This window comes from Mus musculus, chromosome 12 (assembly GCF_000001635.26).
Source record: "Mus musculus strain C57BL/6J chromosome 12, GRCm38.p6 C57BL/6J".
Taxonomy (NCBI): domain Eukaryota; kingdom Metazoa; phylum Chordata; class Mammalia; order Rodentia; family Muridae; genus Mus; species Mus musculus.
In genome coordinates this window covers 39,618,522-39,626,563 of record NC_000078.6, presented here as the reverse complement: position 1 = coordinate 39,626,563, position 8,042 = coordinate 39,618,522, and the positions used below count along the sequence as shown (strand labels likewise).

Here is an 8,042-nt window from a genome sequence, read left to right as displayed (position 1 = left end):
GTTCCACCTATAGGGTTGCAGTTCCCTTTAGTTCCTTGGGTGCTTTCTCTAGTACCTCCATTGGGGGCCATGTGGTCCATTCAATAGCTGACTGTGAGCATCCACTTCTGTGTTTGCTAGGCCCTGGCATAGTCTCACAAGAGACAGCTACATCTGGGTCCTTTCAGCAAAATTTTGCTAGTGTATGCAATGGTGTCAGCATTTGGAAGCTGATCATGGGATGGATCTCTGGATATGGCAATCACTAGATGGTCCATCCTTTCGTCACACTTCCAAATTTTGTCTCTGTAACTCCTTCCATGGGTGTTTTGTTTCCTATTCTAAGAAGGGGCAAAGTGTCCACACTTTGGTCTTTGTTCTCTTGAGTTTAATGTTTTTAGCAAATTATATCTTATATCTTGGGTATCCTAAGTTTCTGGGCTAATATCCACTTATCAGTGAGTACATATTGTGAGAGTTCCTTTGTGATTGGGTTACCTCACTCAGGATGATGCCCTCCAGGTCCATACATTTGCCTAGGAATTTCATAAATTCATTCTTTTTAATAGCTGAGTAGTACTCCATTGTGTAAATGTATCACATTTTCTGTATCCATTCCTCTGTTGAGGGGCATCTGGGTTCTTTCCAGCTTCTGGCTATTATAAATAAGGCTGCTATGAACATAGTGGAGCATGTGTCCTCCTTACCAGTTGGGGCATCTTCTGGATATATGCCCAGGAGAGGTATTGCTGGATCCTCCGGTAGTACTATGTCCAATTTTCTGAGGAACCGCCAGACTGATTTCCAGAGTGGTTGTACAAGCCTGCAATCCCACCAACAATGGAGGAGTGTTCCTCTTTCTCCACATCCACGCCAGCATCTGCTGTCACCTGAATTTTTGATCTTAGCCATTCTGACTGGTGTGAGGTGGAATCTCAGGGTTGTTTTGATTTGCATTTCCCTGGTGATTAAGGATGTTGAACATTTTTTCAGGTGCTTCTCTGCCATTCGGTATTCCTCAGGTGAGAATTCTTTGTTCAGTTCTGAGCCCCATTTTTAATGGGGTTATTTGATTTTCTGAAGTCCACCTTCTTGAGTTCTTTATATATGTTGGATATTAGTCCCCTGTCTGATTTAGGACAGGTAAAGATCCTTTCCCAATCTGTTGGTGGTCTTTTTGTCTTATTGACGGTGTCTTTTGCCTTGCAGAAACTTTGGAGTTTCATTAGGTCCCATTTGTCAATTCTCGATCTTACAGCACATGCCATTGCTGTTCTGTTCAGGAATTTTTCTCTCCCGTTTCTTCTTGGAGGCACTCAGAGCTATGAGTTTCCCTCTTAGAAATGCTTTCATTGTGTCCCAAAGGTTTGGGTACGTTGTGGCTTCATTTTCATTAAACTCTAAAAAGTCTTTAATTTCTTTCTTTATTCCTTCCTTGACCAAGGTATCATTGAGAAGAGTGTTGTTCAGTTTCCACTTGAATGTTGGCTTTCCATTATTTATGTTGTTATTGAAGATCAGTCTTAGGTGGTCTGATAGGAAACATGGGACAATTTCAATATTTTTGTATCTGTTGAGGCCTGTTTTGTGACCAATTATATGGTCAATTTTGGAGAAGGTCCCGTGAGGTGCTGAGAAGAAGTTATATCCTTTTGTTTTAGGATAAAATGTTCTGTAGATATCTGTCAGATCCATTTGTTTCATAACTTCTGTTAGTTTCACTGTGTCCCTGTTTAGTTTCTATTTCCATGATCTGTCCATTGGTGAAAGTGGTGTGTTGAAGTCTCCCACTATTATTGTGTGAGGTGCAATGTGTGCTTTGAGATTTACTAAAGTTTCTTTAATGAATGTGGCTGCCCTTGTATTTGGAGCATAGATATTCAGAATTGAATGTTCCTCTTGGAGGATTTTACCTTCGATGAGAATGAAGTGCCCCTCCTTGTCTTTTTTGATGACTTTGGGTTGGAAGTCAATCTTATCAGATATTAGGATGGCTACTCCAGCTTGTTTCTTCATACCATTTGCTTGGAAAATTGTTTTCCAGCCTTTCATTCTGAGGTAGTGTCGATCTTTTTCTCTGAGATGAGTTTCCTGTAAGCAGCAAAATGTTGGGTCTTGTTTGTGTAGCCAGTTTGTTAGTCTATGTCTTTTTATTGGGGAGTTGAGACCATTGATATTAAGAGATATTAAGGAAAAGTAATTGTTGCTTCCTGTTATTTTTGTTGTTAAAGTTGGCATTCTGTTCTTGTGGCTGTCTTCTTTTAGGTTTGTTGAGGGATTACCTTCTTGTTTTTTCTAGGGCGTTGTTCCCATTCTTGTATTGGTTTCTTTCTGTTATTATCCTTTGAAGGGCTGGATTCGTGGAAAGATAATGTGTGAATTTGGTTTTGTCGTGGAATACTTTGGTTTCTCCATCTATGGTAATTGAGAGTTTGTCTGGGTATAGTAGCCTGGGCTGGAATTTGTGTTCTCTTAGTGTCTGTATAACATCTGTCCAGGCTCTTCTGGCTTTCATAGTCTCTGGTGAAAAGTCTGGTGTAATTTTGATAGGCTTGCCTTTATATGTTACTTGACCTTTTTCCCTTACTGCTTTTAGTATTCTATCTTTATTTAGTGCATTTGATGTTTTGATTATTATGTGTCGGGAGGAATTTCTTTTCTGGTCCAGTCTATTTGGAGTTCTGTAGGCTTCTTGTATGTTCATGGGCATCTCTTTCTTTATATTTGGGAAGTTTTCTTCAATAATTTTGTTGAAGATGTTTGCTGGTCCTTTGAGTTGAAAATCTTCATTCTCATCCACTCCTATTATCTGTAGGTTTGGTCTTCTCATTGTGTCCTGGATTTCCTGGATATTTTGAGTTAGGATCTTTTTGCATTTTCCATTTTCTTTGATTGTTGTGCCGATGTTCTCTATGGAATCTTCTGCACCTGAGATTCTCTCTTCCATCTCTTGTATTCTGTTGCTGATGCTCGAATCTATGGTTCCAGATTTTTTCCTAGGGTTTCTATCTCCAGTGTTGCCTCACTTTGAGTTTTCTTTATTGTGTCTACTTCCCTTTTTAGGTCTAGTATGGTTTTGTTCATTTCCATCACCTGTTTGTATGTTTTTTCCTCTTTTTCTGTAAGGACTTCTACCTGTTTGATTGTGTTTTCCTGTTTTTCTTTAAGGACTTGGAACTCTTTAGCAGTGTTCTCCTGTATTTCTTTAAGTGAGTTATTAAAGTCCTTCTTGATGTCCTCTACCATTATCATGAGATATGCTTTTAAATGTGGGTCTAGGTTTTCTGGTGTGTTGGGGTACCCTGGACTGGGCAAAGTGGGAGTGCTGGGTTCTGATGATGGTGAGTGGTCTTGGTTCCTGTTAGTAAGATTCCTATGTTTACCTTTCGCCATCTGGTAATCTCTGGAGTTAGTTGTTATAGTTGACTCTGTTTAGAGATTGTTCTTCTGGTGATTCTGTTACCATCTATCAGCAGACCTGGGAGACAGATTCTCTCCTCTGAGTTTCAGTGCTCAGAGCACTCTCTGCTGGCAAGCTCTCTTCAAGGGAAGTTGCGCAGATATCTTGTGTTTGGGCCTTCTCCTGGCCTAAGAAGAAGGCCCAAAACAGGACCTTTCTCAGAAGCTTTGTTGCTTTGGCAGGTCCCAGAAGCTGTCAGCTTCTGTGGTGCAGACTCTCACCTGTGCAGACTAAATTCCTAAGTTCGGTGGAGTCCCGGAACCAAGGTGGCGCCCGCTGCTCCTGAGGCTGAGGCCTTCTGAGCCAGGAGGACACCTGTCCTCTGGTCCGGACAGTGGCCGGCAGTCTGCGGCCCCCAAAGGGTGCTGCCTCAGCGGCTCTGTGCCTCCGCCTGTCCCAGAAGCTGTCCGGTTCTGTCCAGCTCTACTCTTCTTATAGCTACATCAGGACCAGCTTTCCTATTCTTATGCCCTCAGGACCAGCTCACCCATGCTCTCACCACAAGGGCCAGCTATACTCTGCTGCCCAGGTGGAATGCAGGACCCACTCTTCCAAGTGCTGTAGCTGTTAAGGGACAGGGCCAACTCTCCTGGTTTCCTGACCTCTGGGCAAGGTTTTTCACCAGTCATAGGTGGTCAAGGGGAAGAGGGTCAGAGGGTATTTCTCTCTCAGCCATGCCACCGAATGGGGACTAGTGGAAGGGACATCCCTTCCGTGTTCCTATCCTCTGGGACAAGGGGCCTACTTTTTAAAGTACTGCAGCTTAATAGGTATGGGGTCAGCTCTCCTGGTCTGTCCCAAGGGCCAGCTCTCCTGAGATTCCTAAGTGAGGGTTAAGACCAATTCTGCAGCACAGCTCAGATATCATGTCCCTGAGGCAGCAGTCCAAACCAGAACCATCCACCTGGTTTTTAATGGTACCTTACCCTTGCTTCTGTGGGTCCACAGAGCCAGACATGACCCCCAGTGGCAGCACAGGCCAGGATCCTACCATGGTCCCAGTTGGCATCACTGGTTACTCACAACAGGCTTGTCCCTCACTACCCTTATAGCCTCCAGTTCTGCCTCTCTTCATTGTGTTTGAAAAAAATTTTGTTTCTCTCTTGCATTTCTTGAACACTTACTTGCTCCTCTTAGTGGTTCCTGGGGTCTCTGAGTGTCTGGGGCTGTTTCAGGAGTAGTCTCAGGAGGAAAATGCACCACTCGTGCATTATGGCACTGAGCAGGGGTCATATTGGGCATTGTCTGCCTTTCACCTCCACCACCACCCCCATTCCCACCTGTGCGCTGCAGGACTGATAGTCATGTCAGGATAGCTCCCTGTCTGGACCCCATGGCGCTGGTCTGGTGGTCTCTCAGGCTCACTCCTCATTTGGTCCTGTCGACTGACCCATGCAAGGGTTTTCTTTCTTGGGCTCACTTTTGCCCCGAGTTGCAGAGCCAGGCTGGGTTCTTCTAGCCTCCCTGAGAGCCTGTCTGGGCCTGTGTGGCACCAGACTGGTTGTCATCTCAGGCTAGCTCACTGTCCAGGACCAATGCCCATAACTAGTGGTTGGCTCAGGCTCCCTTTTTCCAGGGAATATTAGGATACTAACAATTCAGATGTTCACAGATTAGAACATTGAGTGTAGGCATAGCCTCTCTCCTCTCTGCCACCTACTGATGCACATGTGACATAGCAGCCACACCTGTAACACCTCTAGGGGAAGCAAGGTGAAATCTTAAAGTTGGAATTTTAATGGGGATTGCATTGAATCCATAGATTGCTTTTTAAAAGGATGGCTATATTTTTAATATATTAATTCTACTGATCCGTAGCCATGGGGGTATGTCTCTTTTCCAATATCTTCTTCAACATCTAAAATTTTTTATTATACAGGGCCTACACTTGCTTGATTTGAGTTACCCTAAGATATTTCATATTACTGGAGGCTATTCTGAAAGGTATTATTTTTCTCGTTCTTTTTTAGTCCATTTTTTAAAAAAATCTTTATTTATTTATTTATTTATTTATTTATTTATTTATTTATTTTACTTTTATTACATATTTTTTTTATATACATTTCAAATGCTATCCCAAAGTTCCCTATACCCTCCCTCCACCCTGCTCCCCTATGCACCCACTCCCACTTCTTGGCCCTGGCATTCCCCTGTACTGGGGCATATAAAGTTTGCAATTAAAAAGGAGTCTCTCTTCCCAGTGATGGCCAACTAAGCCATCTTCTGCTACATATGCAGCTAGAGATACGAGCTCTGGGGGTTCTGGTTTGTTCATATTGTTGTTTCATTTATAGGGTTGCAGACCCCTTCAGCTCCTTGGGTGCTTTCTCTAGCTTCTCCATTGGGGGCCCTGTGTTCCATCTTAAAGATGACTGTGAGCATCCACTTCTGTATTTGCCAGGCAGTCGCATAGCCTCATACGAGACAGCTATAACAGGGTCCCTTCAGCAAAATCTTTCTGGCGTTGTGCAATAGTGTCTGGGTTTGGTGGCTGATTATGGGATGAATCCCTGGGTGGGGTAGTCTCTGGATAGATAATCTATCCTTTCGTCTTAGCTCCAAACTTTGTCTCTGTAACTCCTATCATCGGTATTTTGTTCCCAATATAAGGAGGAATGAAGTATCCACCCATTGGTCTTCCCTCTTCTTGATTTTCTTGTGTTTTGCAAATTTTATCTTGGGTGTTCTATGTTTCTGGGCTAATAACCACTTATCAGTGAGTGCATATCTAATGACTTCTTTTGTGATTGGGTTAATTCACTAAGGATGATATTGTCCAGATACATCCATTTGTCCAAGAATTTCACAAATCCATTGTTTTTAATTGCTGAGTAGTACTCCATTGTGTAAATGTACCACATTTTCTGTATCCATTCTTCTGTTGAGGGACATCTGGGTTCTTTCCAGCTTCTGGCTACTATAAATAAGGCTGCTATGAACATAGTGGAGCATGTGTTCTTATTCCCAGATGGAAAATGAAAGATTCTGTTACTTCTTCTGGGTATATGCCCAGGAGAGGTATTGAGGGATCTTCCAGCAGTGTTATGTCAAATTTTCTGAGGAACCTCCAGACTGACTTCCAGAGTGGTTGTACAAGCTTGCAATCCCACCAACAGTGGAGGAGTGTTCCTTGCCAGCATCTGCTGTCACCTGAATTTTTGATCTTAGCCATTCTGACTGGTGTGAGGTGGAATCTCAGGGTTGTTTTGATTTGCATTTTTTAGTCCATTTTTATTTGTTTATAGAAAGACAACTAATTCTTCAGTTATAGGAGATTCCTGGTAGAAATTTTAGGGATATATATCTGAAAATGAAAGATTCTGTTACTTCTTCCCTTATTATTTATATTCACTTGATCTTCAATTGTTTTAGTGCTCAAGATAAGACATCAAGTACCACATTGAATAGGTATGGAGAGAGTGGACAACCTTGTCTTGTTCTGAATATTAGTGGAATTGCTTTGAATTTCTCTCCACTATGTTGATGTATACTGAGGGCTTACTGTAAGTTGACTTTTTTAATGTTGAGGTATAGTCTTTGTGTCCCTCATTTCTCCAGGACATTTCTCCTGATGGGGTGCTGGGTTGTGTCAAAGACCTTTTGTAAATGAGATGAACATTTTCTCTTTTGTTGTGTTTATATGACAGATTACACTTATGAAATTATCTATGTTGAATTATCCCTGAATCTCTTGGATAGAGACTACTTTATCATGGTGGATGATCTGTTTGAAGTATTCTTGGATTTGGTTTACAAGTATTTTACTGAGAAGTTTTTCACAAGAGAAATTGGTTTATTATTGTCTTTTTGTTGGATATTTATGTGGTCTGGGTATCAGGGTAACTGTGTTCTTATAAAACAATTTGGGCAATGCTCCTCTGTTTCTATATTTGGAATAAGTTAAGGAATATTGATGTCGACTTGTCTTGGAAAGTCTTCTAGAATTCTGTGTTAAAACCATCTGATAGGTCTATTTTGCCAGATATTAAGATGGCTATACCAAGCTTGCTTCTTAGGGCCATTTGCTTGAAATATCTTTTCCATCTTTATGCCATTAGGGAGTAGCTATCCTTGATGTTATGGTGTGCGTTTTTGGATACAGCAAGAAGGATGAGTCCTGTTTTCATATCCATTCTTTCAATTGTGATTAGTGTTTGATTTATTGGGGAATGTAGACCACTAACTTTGAGAATTTTCAGTTAACAGTGTTTGTTGATTCCTGCCTCCCCCACACACTTGCTGTCTGGAATTATTTATTCTGTGGCTTTTCTTAGATATGATTATTCTCTTTGGGTTGAACATTTCCTTCTAGTATCTTCTTAGGGCTGGATTTGTTAATAGATTCTGCTTCAGTTTTGTTTTATCATAGACTTTATCCAACTATTGTGATAGAAAATGTTACTGGGCAGAGTAGTAAGAGCTGACTTCTGCAGTCTTTTAGATTCTGTTGAGGCTCTTCTGGCTTTTAGAGTCTCCATTGAGAAGTCAGGTGTGATTCTAATAGGTCTGCCTTTATATATTAGCTGGTCTTTTCCCTCACAGCTTTTTAATATTCCTTATTTGTTCTATACATTTAATGCTTTCATTATTATGTGCCAAGGGT

The 8,042-nt window shown here is 41.6% G+C and overlaps 1 non-coding gene across 1 annotated transcript; it reads right to left on the bottom strand.

Moving 5' to 3' along the window:
* Window positions 1-5,017: 5,017 nt before the first annotated feature.
* Gm24434 lies at window positions 5,018-5,149 on the bottom strand. The gene has a single exon (XR_003950348.1). It is a non-coding gene; the product is annotated as a small nucleolar RNA SNORA17 (small nucleolar RNA).
* Between the last annotated feature and the right edge of the window lie 2,893 nt (window positions 5,150-8,042).